The following is an 18,517-nucleotide window of genomic DNA, read 5'->3' as shown; positions in this document are numbered from 1 at the left end:
CATAAAACAAACATATTATGTGCTTCCTGCAAAATATGTTTGGAACATATGTTAAAGAAGCGATTTTTTTTGAGGGTGCATGGATTGCGTAAAAACTTCTACGAAAGACTGTCATCCACAATCGAATTACTTGGGTTGTGGTATCGTAAAACTTCTTAACATCGTTTTCTAAATTGTGAATTAGTCCATACGTGGTATATATTAGACAAAAAAGTTATGCATAGGTAAGTCTACAAATAATTACGAATCGATATGGACTTATGCACGGTACGTACACGCAGAGAAGAAACATGATTGCCACAATCATATTCGAAGAGCAAAATAATATGATAGCAGCTATTTTTGCGGCGACCATGTAACATTTTAACCTGCAACCATGTTGGCTCAGTGAACATGGTTCTAAGAAAAATACAATTGTCCTCATCTAAAATGTTATTATATTGATAAAAAGAATTTTGTTTCCATTAAAAGACAATGGTCACGATCTAAAATGTTATGTTATTCGTCAAAAATGTTTTTCTTCTAGTTAAAAGAACATGGTCACAACCTAAAATGTTTTGATTTTTATGAAAAAAATTTTTCTTGGTCGAAAAAAGGACGCCACTTGAGAAAAGAAAACACAAAAATAACATTATTTATTTGTTTTTATTTATTTATAAATTAATTCATTGTTTATTTGTATTTATAATGTCGTGCAAGCTAACTTCGCATATTTTTACATACTCCATTTTGGTTCAATTTCAACAATAAGTAATCATTCCATATTTACTTCGTGCCCATCAAATGTACCAACGCAGTCATCATGTAACAGCAAATAGAAATAAATGATACCATATATCAAAATGCATAACAAAAATCAGGTACATTTTTATACCCTCCACCATAGGATGGGGGTATATTAACTTTGTCATTCCGTTTGTAACACATCGAAATATTGCTCTAAGACCCCATAAAGTATATATATTCTGGGTCGTGGTGAAATTCTGAATCGATCTAAGCATGTCCGTCCGTCCGTCCGTCTGTCCGTCCGTCCGTCTGTCCGTATTCTTTGCAGCTTCTGCAGTAGAAATGCCTGGGACTGTTGGTAATATTAAAATCTCCAAATATTATAAGAATTTTTATTTTTTTATTTTCCGCGAATAAATAATACGTCTGTCTGTGTTTAGTTTTGCCACCTTTTCTCCGAAAAGAGAACAAGCGAATGGGTATTTATTCAACAATGTATGATGTTGAAGTAACTCGTAACGACCGGTGGGGTTTTTGTTTTTCGCGTAAATTGAAAAACATGATTGGCGACATTCTGTCTGCTGCATTCAAAATGTGTGCATAAATATTTTGAACGCAACAACAAATCATAGCAAAGGGTTGAAATAAATAAATAAAGTGTGCAACAACAAATGGCCACGTGTTAAAGGTGTGAAAAAATATATGACAGAACGCATTTGAAATTACCTGTGTTTGCGTTTTGTGGTATTGTAAAAATGGGAAACGGTCTACGGTTATTGAAGGTAAGGAATTGTGAAATGTGAATACTGTTTTTCCATTGAAGCCTGTGTACATGAAACGGACTAAAATAATATATTTTTTATTCATTTCTTTTAGTAACCAATTTTATTTCGTGAAATTGACCAATCAATCCCATCAACTCCATAATTTTATTAAATATATATGAATATAAGAATATGTTTGCAATCAAAAGATGGGTACCGTATTGATCTTTGAAAATTACAAAATTTTTTCATTCCTAGTTTTCTTAAAACCAAGATTCACCTTGAAGTTGCGAAGTAGCGTTGGCATTAAATTCCATTTTTGTTTTACCTGTTTTTTTTCAGTTTGAACCCAAGTAGAGAACAGTATATCTGATATTAAACTAATGAGCTGAATTATGTAATGGTAAAAAGTTATTTCTTTTGGATTTAAAAATATGAAAAATATCGGAAAATTATAAAAATATGTATTTTCCATTTATATTTTTTCTATTTCCAGAATTGGCAAATTATCATCAATATAATACCAAATATTACATTGTTTTGTTATTATTTTTGACTTTGATTGGTTCAAATTTTAATAGGCGATGTCAATGTGTGGACAGTTTGGAAATGAATTGTTACTAAAATTAAATTACCGAGCTCTTTAATACACCTTTTTATGCTAAAAGACTACAACTGCAAAAAAACGATTATAAATATGCAACCTGGAACTTGACATTCTATGCAGGTAATGTTTAACAAAATTAACTTTTAATTGAACAAAATTAAATTCGAATTATTCTGTTTACTTTCAGCAAAACTAATTACAGACTGCTGATTTATTGGAAATCCAGGCGCACCAAAATATTAGAACATGCTGACATCGTTAATATGATAAGGAAGATAATAATTAATATAGTTTATTTTTTTAACCCTTTAGTTGTTATTGATCTTAATTGTATGTCTAAGTTATATTAGAATAAAACACACAAATAACAAAAACAAAATTCTTTAGTCTATAGCATAATTCAGAAAAATAAAATATTGAAGATTTTTTATAAGAAACGCATATTTTCTGTTATTTCAAATAAAACTAAATAAGATATTGGGGGCGCAATATATACATTTTTTTATTGACATTTATTGCCCATATCAATTAATAATTTAATTGAATCAATCAAATAGTTGATTGATTTTTGTCGCGAAATTAATTAAAATTTTAATTGATTCAATTAAAACTGTGTTTGAATTTTATGTTAAAAATCAATCACGTTTTTTATTGACTCAATCACACAATTGATTCCGTGACAAAAGTTAATTAAATTTTTTATTGAAAATCGTGTTGGTTTTCAATCAAAATGGATGATTGATACTATCATTTTCGTGATTGAAGACATTTCAATTAAAAAATGATTGAATCCGCGATTTTCGTGATTGAAATAAAAAAAAATTGTGAGTAGGTAAGTCTACAAATAATTACGAACCGAAATGAACTTTTGCGCCGTAATTAGAGAGCTAGAATTGAAATATGGTGGTCGCTTTATATGGGGGATATATACAATTATGAATTATGGTCCAATTTTTGCATGGTTGTGACCATATACTACTAACATCGCGTAACAAATTTCAACCGGATCGGATGAATTTTGCTCCTCCAAGAGGCTCCGGAGTTCAAATCTGGGGATCGCTTTATATGGGGGCTATGTATCAATTCCTGCATGCTTGTTAGAGACCATGTACTAACACCACGTACCAAAAGTTAGCGTGATTTCAGCAGACGGATGGACGGACATTCTCAAAATTTGACCACGACTCAGAATATATATATATATATATATATTTTATGGGGTCTTAGAGCAATATTTCGATGAGTTACAAACGGAATGACAAAGTTAATATACCCCCCATTTTACACTCATAAAAAAGTGAACTCTCTATTTCACTAAAGCCAATTTAACTTTATTTTAGTTTATGGAATTATTATATATGGAGAAAGTTTCCTTTACTCTAATAATTTTTTGCGTACGTTAGTTAAATGAACTAAAAAATTGGAAAAAGTTATACACAAATGAAGTAAAAAGTTTTACTAAATTCGTACTTCTCACAAAATAGTTCATTATTTCTTTAAATTTGCAAATTTTACTACAAATGCGTCCATCATGAACTTCGTATGTCACTAAAGACATTCTTGCAATTTTGAACTCTAATTTTTTCTTTAACAAGTGAAAAAAATTAATTATGTCTAATAAATTTTCTTGAATTTGTCGAAAAATATTTACTAATTTTTGTGATATCGGCGTGATGTCAGCGTTTGTAATTCTGTTTAGTTAAAATTTTCTAAAAATATTAAAAATTTTCTAACATTAACTAAATGTTTTCTTCCTGGTGGGTTCACTGTTTTATCAGTGTATGTTGTAGGGTATAGAAAGACTATAAGTTCTAAAAGAATGTTATAAGCGGAGATGGTCCGAGTAGCAATATTTTGGGTTTTCTGTTGTCAAAAATTTATAAACGTCGAAAACATTCTCATAGCTGTATAAAATGTAAATGTCAAAAATACTTAAATTATCCTTAGATTTGATTTCACACCCAGAAAAAAAGTGCCTTCGATACTGAAGGAAAAAATGTTCATCAATTTAGTTTAGGCATTTTATTTCCATTAAAGTTAAATTTTTGTGCGAAATAATAAAATTTACTTGTTTCAGTATAAAAATCCTAAACTGAAAGCAGTTAGGAATAGTTCATCATCTAGAATAGGCATGAAATTTTACTAATACTGTTTTCTTCGAGGGATATAAGAATTTACTACTGAACAAGAAAATTTTATTCACTTATAACAAAGCATTCGTAAAAATACACAAAAACCGAACTAAAACCAAGTTTCCTCAAATTTAGTAAAATTTCTTATAAAATGATAATTCTGACTTCCTTTATTACACTGAAAAAACAGTGAACCCTTTTCCATTGCAAAATGAACTAAATTGTAGTAATATTGACCATGATTTAGCCCTTAAGATTTTTTTCAACTTGTCTAGTTTATAATTCTCTTAAATTTCAGTTCATCTATAACATTGTAGTTTAGTTCATTTTTAAAACACCATAAGATTTATATACCCGTATCAAGTTAAAAAGTCAGTATTATTTTGGTTTACTTGCTTATTTTGTGGGAAACACGATAATAAAAATTGGTTGCAGTCTCTTTAAAATGTCGACGACTAAACTATAAATAAATCAATCATTCCATAGTACAGAGAAATTAAATAATTAAAGGAACAACAAACCGTTTTACTATTGTGAAAATTTTTATACATTAAAATTAAACTTTCTTTAAGCAAAAGTACTTTATTATAAAAACTTATGATGAAAGTTCTTAACACAATGTTTTTTGTGAATAAAAATTATGGCCACATGGAACAGAGAGTAGTCCATTTGAACCCGCTGTTTGGACATTTTGACTTATCCTTTTTTTATTCATCGTAGGTAATTTTTTCACATATCTTGCCGGAAAAAATGGAAACTATAATGAAAATTCTTAAAAATTAACACTATGTAATGAAATATAATTTTTCTTCATTTTAGCTTGTAACTTACCATATTTGGGGGCATTTTATCAAATGGTGTAAGGTATTCAACTTTTCTTTGGAAAACGTATCTCATAAAATTTATACCTGAAACAATTAGAGTTGAAAGAAAGCCAAAGTTTTAATATAAAACTTACCAATTCTCTATTAAATTGTACGCTGAGGGGAAATATAAAAAGTTGTCCAAATTTATTTGGGTTACTCTGAAATTAAATATTTATTTTTTACATTAAATAAAATTATTAAATAGGTTTTCAAAAAATCTAATGAAAAAAATAATAATATGCATAAAAAACCAAATATTCTTGATAACCCTAGACAGTCATCATTCGTCAAAATGACGACACGTAATTTCATTTTCGATTTAAAATGCATTTTAGTTTATTGGGAAATGGTACATTTAAGTTATACTAATTCGACCGTTTTATGAATTTTTGTTTTATACTACTTAAAACCAAATTGAATAAGAAAATAAATTCAAGTTTGGTTCACTTTTTCGCTCACGATGAAAATTATAGCGTCTTGAAATCAGCCGTAGTCAAAATGACGAAGGATGACGTTAATGTACAAAAACTAAGGATGACTGTCGAGGGTTAGAAGAAAGTTAAAGAATCCTTACCAATTCACTATTAAATTACAGGCAAAGTTTGTCCAAATTTTTAAGGGGTTATTCTGAAATTAAATAGTTGTTTTTACATTAAAAATATTACATTGGTTTCCAAAAAATTTGATTAAAGAAATACTAAAATAAGGTATTAAAAACATGAATTTTGATGATAAAAAGGTCACAAAAACGTAAATATTCTAGTTGAAATAAAGCCAATTTTTAAAAAAAAACTTACCAATTCTCTATTTTTTAAATTTGTTCGAATCCATCTGGAGTTGCTCTGAAACTAAATATTGTTTTTACAACAAAGAAAAATATTAAACTCGTTTCCAAAAAAAATTATTAACAAATAATAATATACATCAAAAATATTCTGTTTAAAAGAAAGTCATATTAAAAAAATACTTACCAATTTATGAATAAACTATACGCTGAGATATAACAAAAATTTTCCAAATTCATCTGGAATTGAATATTAACTTTTTTACATAGAATAATAAAAATTTCAATACACTTTCAATTTCAACATATTTTCCTAAATATTCTTAATAACTTTTTTCTAAACTACCGATAAAATATTAATAAGTTTCATTTAAAAGGTTTAATAAACAAACACCAATATATGTCTCAAAAATCCAAAATATTCCATGCCTTTATATTCCCTTGTTGCATACCTACTTAAAAGATGCAACAGCCCACGCCAACGCCAACTATACAACTGAAGCATGCCAAACAAAACCAAACAAAGCCAAAACATTCCTACAACAACAAAAAGACATGTGCCTTTATTGAAAACAACACCTCATCCAGCCAAATAAACCATCCGCGAATAACAAACATACACACAAACCACCAAATGAACAAAAATAAAAACAACCTCACGCTTATGTATACACAACAAAACTCAAGTAACATCATCTTTACATTTATCACATTCCACTATGCCGATTAAGATCCCTGTACTATGCATTAGTTCATCGCATCTGCTGACAATTTACTCTAAGAATAATATTCGTAAAGGCACCCCAGTTTATGAACGATGAAACGTTTAACTTAAAATTTGCAAAATTTTCATGAAATGATATCTACCATTTTTGACGAAAATGTCTATAAATTTAATTACATGTGAACTAAAAATATTTCATTGGGTAATTTTTTACCAACAATTATTAACTATAGGAATTGTCGGTAAGAAATTGCTATCCACTTTCAAGTTAATTTTTCGTAAAAAAATATTTTCTTATAAAAAAAAATCTTATAGTAAATTGCACTTATTATTTAGAAAATACTTTACATTTCACAAGTAGTTTTATAGCATGACAAACGAATTTTTAACTACCAGTTAAGCATTTTTTAAGGAAATATCCATCGTATTTTGTAGGCCATGAACTAAACGATTGCTACTTAGAATTTGTAAAATTTCCTTTCGAGTAGTTAATTTTCGTTGAAGATACGAAAAATGAACTAAAATTCTGGAAAACTCTTGTAATCAAGGCCGTATGCAGGGGGGATGAGGGGGATCAAACCCCCCCCCCGAAATGAATGAATATTTTTATATAAATAAATAAATATATATATTTTTAGCTGCATAGAAAAATCTTATCGAAGATGTTGAAGAAAAGCTGGAGGTTTTATTTTGAAAAACGCTTACCTATAAAACATAGAATACACAAATCATAGAATACTAGTTGAAAAGCCCGTCAAACGACGGTCGAAAAAAAACAAATTGTTTTTGTTCTCGCACCACAAATTTCATTTTTGGAAAATGTATTTCTGCTTTTTATACCCTGCGCCACACTGTGGAACAGGGTATTATAAGTTAGTGCATATGTTTGTAACACCAAGAAGGAGACGAGATCGACACATGGTGTCTTTGGCAATAATGCTCAGGGTGGGTCCCTGAGTCGATATAACCCTGTCCGTCTGTCCGTCCGTCCGTCTGTCTGTGAACACATTTTTGTGATCAAAGTCTAGGTCGCAATTTAAGTCCAATCGCCTTCAAATTTGGCACATGTTCCTATTGATTTTGGAAGAAATCGGTTCAGATTTAGATATAGCTCCCATATATGAAATTTTGCACTAGGAGTACAATTTGTAGTATAGTCAAGTGTGCAAAATTTGATTGAAATCGGTTCAGATTTAGATATAGCTCCCATATATATCTTTCGCCCTATATGGACTAAAGCCAGAGTTTTGGCCCAATTTGGTTGAAAGTTTGCACTAGGAGTACAATTAGTAGTGCAGTTAAGTGTGCAAAATTTGATTGAAATCGGTTCAGATTTAGATATAGCTCCCATATATATCTTTCGCCCGATATGGACTAATATGGTTCTAATAGCCAGAGTTTTGGCCCAATTTGGTTGAAATTTTGCACAGGGAGTAGATATAGCATTCTATTTATGCGTGCTAAATTTGATTGAAATCGGTTCATATTTATATATACCTCCCATATATTTTTTTCTGATTTCGACAAAAATGGTCAAAATACCAACATTTTCCTTGTAAAATCGCCACTGCTTAGTCGAAAAGTTGTAAAAATGACTCTAATTTTCCTAAACTTCTAATACATATATATCGAGCGATAAATCATAAATAAACTTTTGCGAAGTTTCCTTAAAATTGCTTCTGATTTAAATGTTTCCCATATTTATACCCTTCACCACTACTGTGGTACAGGGTATAATAAGTTTGTGCATTTGTATGTAACGCCAAGAAATAATTGTCATAGACCCATCTTTTAGTATACCGATCGGCTTAGAATTAAATTCTGAGTCGATTTAGCGATGTCCGTCTGTCTGTCTGTCTGTCCGTCCGTCTGTCTGTATATGTAATTTTGTGCACAAAGTACAGGTCGCAGTTTAAGTCCGATCGTCCTCAAATTTGACATAACGTCTTTCTTCGGGTAGAAGACAATCGCTATTGATTTTGGAAAAAAATCGGTTCAGATTTAGATATAGCTGTCATATATAGTTATCACCGATTTGATCATTATTCACGTATTTATGAACCGACGTTCTTCATATTTTGTACATCTGAATGTTTTGTCAGTCCCGTAAAAACTGCCAAATATCAGCTAAATCGGTTCAGATTTATATATAGCTCCCATATATATCTTTCGTCCGATTTGGACTTATATGGCCCCAAAAGCGAGAGTTTTGCCCTGATTTGCTTCAAATTTTGCACAACGAGTACGTTTAATGGTATCGTTAATTGTGCCAAATTTAGTTGAAATCGGTTCAGATTTAGATATAGCTCCCATATATATCTTTCGACCGATTTGGACTTATATGGCCCCAAAAGCCAGAGTTTTGTCCTGATTTGCTTCAAATTTTGCACAACAAGTACATTTAATAGTATCGTTAAGTGTGTTTAATTTGGTTAAAATCAGTTCCGATTTAGATATAGCTCCCATATATATTTTTCGTCCGATTTGGATTTATATGGCCTCAAAAGCCAGAGTTTTGCCCTGAGTTGCTTGAAATTTTGCACAAGGAGTACGTTTTATAGTATCGTTAATTGTGCAAAATTTAGTTGAAGTCGGTTCAGATTTAGATATAGCTCCCATATATATCATTCGCCCGATTTGGTCTAATATGCCCACAGAGGCAAAAGTGCTACTCTGATTTACGTGAAATTTTGCAGAGGGAGTAGAATTGAACTTGAAACTTTGCACAGGCAGTAGAATGAAGGTTCTGCATATGCGTGTTTATTTTGGTTGAAATCGGTTCAGATTTTGATATAGCTCCCATATATATCTTTCGCCCGATTTTCCGTCATATGACCACAGAGGTCAAAGTTGTTATCCGATTTACGTGAATGCATGTGAAATTTGATTGCAATCGGTTCAGATTTCGATATAGATTCCATATAAATATATGTTTTTGCTATTTTGGCAAAACTGGCCGAAATACCTACATTTTCCTTATCAAATCGCCACTGCTAAGTCGAAAACTTATCAAAATGACTCAAATTTTCCTACTACTCTATTACACATCTATCGACCGATAAATCATAAATACACTTTTGCGAAGTTGCCTCAAAATTGGTTCATATTTAAATGTTTCCTATATTTTTTTACTAACATTGTGTTCCACCTCAGCGCATTAGCCGACTTAAATGAAAAATCTATAAGTATTGCAGAACTCTGTACAGATCTGCTCAGATATACAGAATATATGTGTATGGATTCATATAGCATCCAACACATTGGACAGATTTGATATGGTATCGAAAATGTGGACTTACAAAGTGGTGAAGGGTATAATATAGTCGGTCCCGCCCGACTTTAGACTTTCCTTACTTGTTTTTTACTAACATTGTGTTCCACCCTAGTGCATTAGCCGACTTAAATTTTGAGTCTATAGATTTTGTAGAAGTCTATCAAATTCTGTCCAGATCGAGTTACAATTAAATGTATGTATTTGGGACAAACCTTTATATATAGCCCCCAACACATTTGACGGATGTGATATGGTATCGAAATTTAGATCTACAAAGTGGTGCAGGGTATAATATAGTCGGCCCGCCCGACTTTAGACTTTCCTTACTTGTTATTTTTGTGAACATGACTCGCTTTGTTTGGCCATAGCAACAACAACGAAACAGCCAAACACACATGTGTAAATGAAATGGCGCAATACCTGCGAAAAGAACCTGCCTAATTCAGCGATGGAAGCAATAAAGAGATATTTCCAAACGTGCATATTCTTTTAAAAATTTTGATCGCTTTGCCAGTTACTCAGGGATGGAAAATACAATTTTTAAGAAAGTACAATCACCGTGGTGCAATGGTTAGCATGCCCGCCTTGCATACACAAGGTCGTGGGTTCGATTCCTGCTACGACCGAACACCAAAAAGTTTTTCAGCGGTGGATTATCCCACCTCAGTAATGCTGGTGACATTTCTGAGGGTTTCAAAGCTTCTCTAAGTGGTTTCACTGGAATGTGGAACGCCGTTCGGACTCGGCTATAAAAAGGAGGTCCCTTGTCATTGAGCTTAACATGGAATCGGGCAGCACTCAGTGATAAGAGAGAAGTTCACCACTGTGGTATCACAATGGAATGAATAGTCTAAGTGAGCCTGATACATCGGGCTGCCACATAACCTAACCTAACCTAAGAAAGTACAAAATCTCAACAAAAATTTCACTGGAAGATTATTGTCAAACTTTCCAGGAAAAAAAATATCTATCTTTTAGTACAAAAACTTTCCTTTTACATGACATTCGTTTTTCAAAGAATAACATTCAAACTATAAAATTCATTTCTTTCAAACTATAAAATTACTTCTAAACTGTAACGGTTAGCGTATAATTCAAATTCATGTTCATTCATATTCATAACAAAGTAATAAGTATAAATCCATAGATTTATACAGATTGAATTTTAAAGAAAATAAAATTTTTACAAAATTTTCTATATAAATAAAATTTTGCAAACAATTTCTATAGAAATAAAATTTTTCAAAAAAATTCTATAGAAAAAAATTTTGCAAAATTTTTTCTATAGAAATAAAATTTTGCAAAAATTTCCTATAGAAATAAAATTTTTACAAAATTTTCAATTGAAATAAAATTTTGACAATATTTTCTATAAAAATAAAATTTTGCAAAAATTCTCTATAGAAATAAAATTTTGACAACATATTCTACCGAAATAAAAAATCGAAAAAAAAATTCTTTTTTCGACTAAAACATTCTTGAAGTTCAATAAAATCCTGTTCTTGACTATGTCTTTTACAAAATCGAGATTTTCTTCCCACATGAACATGTCTGTTTTGCCATATTTGTAAAAGGCTATTAGCAAATAAGGTTGATAAAGACTTTCTCAAAATATTAAAATATTTTGTCAAAGCTATTGTACAATAAATCTGATATCGACTCAAAAATGTCTACACAAAAGGTACTAAAACATTCGCGGGGGTACTACGGTACTGACCGGGGTGAAAAAGTATTGAAAAAGTACTATAGTACTGCATTTTCCATCCCTGCAGTTACTACGTGCTCATCCGAACGTTCATTTTCAACAATGAAGAGATTAAAGACGTATCTTAGAAATTCGACTAGCGAGAGTAGACTCAAAGGATTGGCATTAATGTCTGTTCATCGCCGAATAAATGTGCCGACTGAAGAAGTCATTGATTTATTTGCTGCCCAACAAGCCCGTCGGCTCAATTTAATATTATAAAAATATTGTATACATACCTACACCCTCAAAAAAAATCGCTTCTCTAACATATGTTCCAAACATATTTTGCAGGAAACACATATATTATTGGATACTGCAGAAACATTAATATGTTTGTTTTATCTGAGCGTATTATATGTTTGGAAGCATTTTGAGTCCAAAAATAGTATATGTTTGGAAGAATTCCCAAAAGAAGATTGTGCTCATTCCCTCACATAATTTTCACTACCACGAAATTTTTGAGTTCTTCGCATCTTTTTCTGTAATACAAATATGCTGTTTTTTCTTTCAAATGTCTATTCTCTTGGTTCCGAATGTATATTCTCTTTATTCTGAATACTCATTCTAATATTCAAATTAAATAGTAATTAGACTTAAGCATATAAAATTTATGGCCTTATCATGAAACAGTTTTCCGAACCAACATACAAGCGGTTTCACAGAAATTGCTCTCATTTCATTCTATCGCTGTGTTATGTTGATATCTTTTTATTCAACCATCCCGGTTTCCATCTCTATTTATTTCTCTATACTAACTCTCTCTCTCTGGCGCTCTTTGAATAAAGTATCACAACATATATATGTTTACTCGAAATTTGTAAATTTATATATGTTTACATTCACACATATTATTTTTATGAAACATTCATGCCCCAAACATAATATATTCTAACATATTAACATATGTGTCCCAAACATTTTGTGTTAGTTTAGGAACATTACATGTTTGCACTTAAATATATTGTGTTTAAAAATTGTGCCCGAAACACATTTTGTTTATATCGGAACATATTAAAAACATATTTTTCTAACAGTGTATGCATAAATAAAATTTTCTACACATGAGATTATATGAATATTTTTTTTTTAAGTTGAACCCCCCCCGAATTAAAATCCTGGCTACGTCCTTGCTTGTAATAAATTATTGTAAAAATCTTCTTAAATTTACGAGACACTTTTTTTCTGTTTATAGAAAGCTTATCATACATACGAATAACACTTAGCATGGACAAATATTTTATTCATTCGTACCAAGAAGCATTCAATCCTTTCAAAACTTAACCCTGGACAGTCATCCTTCGTCAAAATGACGACGCGTAATTTCATTTTCGATTTAAAATGCATTTTAGTCGTTTGGGAAATCATAAATTTAAGTTATACTAATTCAACCATTTTACGAATTTTTGTTTTATACTAATTAAAAACAAATTGAACAAGAAAATAAACACAATTTTGGTTCTCATTTTTGCTTACGATGTAAATTATAGCGTCTTGAAATAAGCCGTAGTCAAAATGACGAAGGATGACGTTAGTGTATAAAAAATAAGGATGACTTTCCAGGGTTAATAGAATATAGAAAATTTTCCTATATTTCTTTTATCTACACTGAAAAAACAGTGAACCCTTTTTCATTGCAAAATGAACTAAACTGTAGTAATATTGACCATGATTTAGCCCTTAAGATTTTTTCAACTTGTCTAGTTTATAATTCTCTTAAATTGTAGTTCATCCATAACATTGTAGTTTAGTTCATTTTTACAACACCATAAGATTTATATACCCCTACCAAGTTAAAAAGTCAGTATTATTTTGGTTTACTTGCTTATTATGTGGGAAACCCGATAATAAACATTGGTTAACAGTCTCCTTAAAATGTCGACGACTAAACTATTTTTAAATCAATCATTCCACAGTATGGAGAAATTAAATAACTAAAGGAACAACAAACCGTTTTACTATTATGAAAATTTTCATACATTAAAATTAAACTTTCTTTAAGCAAAAGTACTTTTTTATAAAAACTTATGATGAAAGTTCTTAATACAATGTTTTTTATTCATCGTAGGTAATTTGTTCACATATCTTGCTGGAAAAAAATGAAAATTTTTAAAAATTAACACCATGTAATGAAATATAATTTTTAATTCTTCATTTTATCTTGTAACTTACCATATTTGGGGGCATTTTATCAAATGGTGTAAGGAATTCAACTTTTCTTTGGAAAACGTATCTCATAAAATGTGTACCTGAAACAATTAGAGAAATAATGAAGTGTTCTATATAAACTCTTAAAACTGTGTTGTTATCGATGTGAAGGATATAATAAAATAAATATTATAGTTGAAAGAAAGCCAAAGTTTTAATATAAACTTACCAATTCTCTATTAAATTGTACGCTGAGGGGAAATATAAAAAGTTGTCCAAATTTATTTGGGTTACTCTGAAATTAAATATTTATTTTTTACATTAAATAAAATTATTAAATAGGTTTTCAAAAAATCTAATGAAAAAATAGTTATGCATAAAAAACCAAATATTCTTGATAACCCTAGACAGTCATCATTCGTCAAAAGACGACACGTAATTTCATTTTCGATTTAAAATGCATTTAGTCTATTGGGAAATGGTAAATTTAAGTTATACTAATTCGACCGTTTTATGAATTGTTGTTTTATACTACTTAAAACCAAATTGAATAAGAAAATAAATTCAAGTTTGGTTCACTTTTTCGCTCACGATGAAAACTATAGCGTCTTGAAATCAGCCGTAGTCAAAATGACGAAGGATGACGTTAATGTACAAAAAATAAGGATGACTGCCAAGGTTACAGGAAAGTTAAAGAATCCTTACCAATTCACTATTAAATTACAGGCAAAGGAGTACTAAAATTTGTCCAAATTTTTAAGGTGTTGTTCTGAAATTAAATATTTGTTTTTACATTAAAAATATTACATTGGTTTCCAAAAAATTTGATTAAAGAAATATTAAAATAAGGTATTAAAAACCTGTAATTTTGATGATAAAAAGGTCACAAAAACGTAAATATTCTAGTTGAAATAAAGCCAATTTTTAAAAGAAAACTTACCAATTCTCTATTTTTTAAATTTGTTCGAATCCATCTGGAGTTGCTCTGAAATTAAATATTGCTTTTACAACAAAGAAAAAGATTAAACTGGTTTCCAAAAAAAAATTAATTAACAAATAATAATATACATAAAAAATATTCTTTTTAAAAGAAAGTCATATTAAAAAAATACTTACCAATTTATGACTAAACTATACACTGAGATATAACAAAAATTTTCCAAATTCGTCTGGAATTGAATATTAATTTTTTACATAGAATAATAAAAATTTCAATACACTTTCAATTTCAACATATTTTCCTAAATATTCTTAATAACTTTTTTCTAAACTACCGATAAAATATTAATAACTTTCATTTAAAAGGTTTAATAAACAAACACCAATATATGTCTCAAAATTCCAAAATTTTCCATGCCTTTATATTCCCCTGTTACATATTAAAAGATGCAACAGCCCACGCCAACGCCAACTATACAACTGAAGCATGCCAAACAAAACCAAGCAAAGCCAAAACCAAAGATAATAAAAGAGGAAGATGGGAGATTGGCTTGCGTCATACCAAATGTTGCATATACCAGATTAGTTTAATACATGTTTGTAACATTTTAGTTGTTTTTAGTTTTTATTTTTTTAATGAAAAATTTAATTTTCTTAATGAAAAAATGTATACACAACAAAACTCAAGTAACATCATCTTTACATTAATCACATTCCACTATGCCGATAAAGATCTCTGTACTATGCATTAGTTCATCGCATCTGCTGACAATTTACTCTAAGAATAATATTCGTAAAGATACACCAGTTTATGAACGATGAAACGTTTAAATTAATATTTGCAAAATTGTAATGAAATGTTATCTACCATTTTTTTTGACGAAAATGTCTATAAATTTAATTACATGTGAACTAAAAGTATTTTATTGGGTAATTTTTTACCAACAATTATTAACTATAGGGATTGTCAGTAAGAAATTGCTATCCACTTTCAAGTTCATTTTTCGTAAAAAAATATTTTCTCATACAAAAAAAAATCTTATAGTAAACTGCACTAGTTATTTAGAAAATACTTTACATTTCACAAGTAGTTTTATAGCATAACAAACGAAAATACGTTTTAAAGTTGATAACATTACATGTAAATTGGAAATAGTGGAATAATAAACTAATATTTCAAGGCCAGTCGATGCTGTTGATGCTTAATAAATATATTTAATATAAATTTTGGGATTGTTCGTTTGGCTAAGGTCATGGACTAATGAAAAATGCTGATGTTGTTGTTTTTCATTACTTTTTTATTGAAATGTTGCTTTTCTCGGATATTTCGATACACCATCGGTGATCATCTTCAGCGAGAAATTATCTATAAATTGTAATAATTTAAATATTTAACAGTATTAACTTTTACAATGGTTAGCAACAAAAATATAACATTAATTGTATTGACATTTTACAAAGTTATGGACTTTCTCCTTACAAAGCTCATGTCTAACTGATTGATTAGGGAGCCACCGTGGTGCAATGGTTAGCATGCCCGCCTTGCATACACAAGGTCGTGGGTTCGATTCCTGCTTCGACCGAACACCAAAAAGTTTTTCAGCGGTGGATTGTCCCACCTCAGTAATGCTGGTGACATTTCTGAGGGTTTCAAAGCTTCTCTAAGTGGTTTCACTGCAATGCACTAAAAAAAGTGAAGTCTCTATTTCACTAAAGCCAATTTAACTTTATTTTAGTTCATAGAAATATTATGTTTGGAGAAAGTTTTCTTTACTCTAATACTTTTTTGTGTACATTAGTTAATTTAACTAAACCCGAGGAAAAAAATATACTCAAATGAAGCATAAAGATTAACTAAATTCGTGTCTTCCACAAAATAGTTCAGAATTTCTTTAAATTTGTAAATTTTACCAAAAATGCGTCCATCGTGAACTTCGTATGTCACTAAAGACATTCTTGCAATTTTGAACTCCAAGTTTTTTCTTCAAACTACAAAATTTTCTTTAACAAGTGAAAAAACTTAGTTATGTCTAATAAATTTTCTTGTATTTGTCGAAAAATATTTACTTATTTTTATGACATCGACGTGATGCCAACGTTTGTAAAACTGTTTAGTTAAAATTTTCTACAAATATTCAAAATTTTCTAAAATTAACCGAAAGTTTTCTTCCTGGTGGGTTCACTGTTTTTTCAGTGTGTGGAACGCCGTTCGGACTCGGCAATAAAAAGGAGGTCCCTTGTCACTGAGCTTAACATGGAATCGGGCAGCACTCAGTGATAAGAGAGAAGTTCACCAATGTAGTATATAAAATAAAATGCGATGGAGACGAAAACAACCCATGTCCAATGGCTTATGTTGGCACCACTATGACCAAATTAAAAACAAGACTTTCTGCCCACAAATCTGACCAAAAGATGAAAGACAAGCCCTTAGAACAAATAACGACACTTGCAGCACATTGCACAACCACAGGACACATACCAAATTTCAAAAATGTTGAAATACTGACGATGGAAGAGAATACAAAGCGGATATATATATTGGAGATGCTGCATATAATAAATACTCCCACTGACGAACGCATGAACTTCAAAACCGACACAGACCACTGTGCACAGATTTACAGAAATCTAATACAAAATCACAAACACAATTAAGATAATCAGTTCTATTAATATAAGGCTTGATTGCTGTTGTTGTAACAGTTTGTTGTGATTTCATCCATTTTTATGCTTTTTGGTACTTAAGGAACTCTGCGTTTAAGTTGTTGATCTGGTGGTGAGTCGGGTAGGTTTAGCTTGGCAAGCGAAAAGATGTCGCGTGTCACGTGGCACTTGGCTTGAGCGTCCGATCCCACGGCGGCGGGTTCTTTGTAGCGGATTGGCCCGATGGTTCCTATTCATCGGCCAGCGGCCAGTGTATGAGTTTTGCCTTAATTTCTTTCGCTTTCATTTCCTTTGAGATTTTGTTGTAGACGTTGATTGCAAGTGGGCTTCATCAGGAACTCTAAAAAGGCTTGAAATGGCTTGTCAATGGCTTCCCTGGATCTTTACCTCCATTACAAACAATTTCATCTAATAGATAACAATAATCTATATAAGAAGATAATAAATTGATTTACTACCATACCCAATAAACATCAAACGGTCCATTAAAATTTTTGTTGGGAGTTTCCATTTATTCCTTCAATGTTACCCCAATTCTACATAAAAAATTTCAATTATTAAGTTGCATTTTAGTTATGCATTTAAGTGTTACTTACCGCAATCTATCGGAAAAAAATTTGTTTAATCAAAAGCTAAACTGAAATGTATATAAAAAATCCAAATGACATTTATATTTGTTTGTTTACTTACATGATTTTTTCTATGACTTATTTTGCTTACAGAGGCATCAGTTTTGAGTGGGTAAAAAGGTAACTCATTTCTGATCGAGAAGAAGTGAGTTTGAACAATATTCAATTGACTCAAGGCTGCATAATTATTGAGTTAACTAGAAGTCACCTCAAATTAGTTAGTAATAAGTTAGTTTGATTTTGAGTGAGTTCAGAAAATTCCTACAGGGAAGAAGTTCTAATTTTGAAGTAAAAGGTTTACCACACATGTGTAAGATTTGTCCAAATGAATGAAAAAGTTCAATAAAATCATTCCATATATGAATTTAATTCAGTTAAGTTTTTTCATTCTGCAGAATAGTGGTACATCAATATAGGAAAATGTTAACTAATATATGGAATGCATTCTACAAAAACAACATCGTTCAAACAATTAAAAATGTCTTTGGCGCTATACAAAGTTCAATTTTCTTC

At 30.3% G+C, this 18,517-nt stretch overlaps 2 long non-coding RNA genes across 2 annotated transcripts in view; both read right to left on the bottom strand.

Annotated features, from left to right (window-relative positions):
- Positions 1-18,517, bottom strand: part of LOC142221641 (uncharacterized) — a 51,826-nt gene that overhangs the window by 8,166 nt on the left and 25,143 nt on the right. The gene's annotated exons all lie outside the window — the stretch shown is intronic.
- On the bottom strand, positions 17,415-17,912 carry LOC142241212 (uncharacterized). The gene is made up of 2 exons (XR_012723531.1): positions 17,839-17,912; positions 17,415-17,783 (listed from the first exon to the last, which is right to left on the bottom strand). It is a non-coding gene; the product is annotated as an uncharacterized LOC142241212 (long non-coding RNA).

This window comes from Haematobia irritans, chromosome 1 (genome assembly GCF_050003625.1).
Source record: "Haematobia irritans isolate KBUSLIRL chromosome 1, ASM5000362v1, whole genome shotgun sequence".
Taxonomy (NCBI): Eukaryota; Metazoa; Arthropoda; class Insecta; order Diptera; family Muscidae; genus Haematobia; species Haematobia irritans.
The sequence above is the reverse complement of the archived record's forward strand: the minus strand, read 5'-3'. Positions and strand labels throughout refer to the sequence as shown.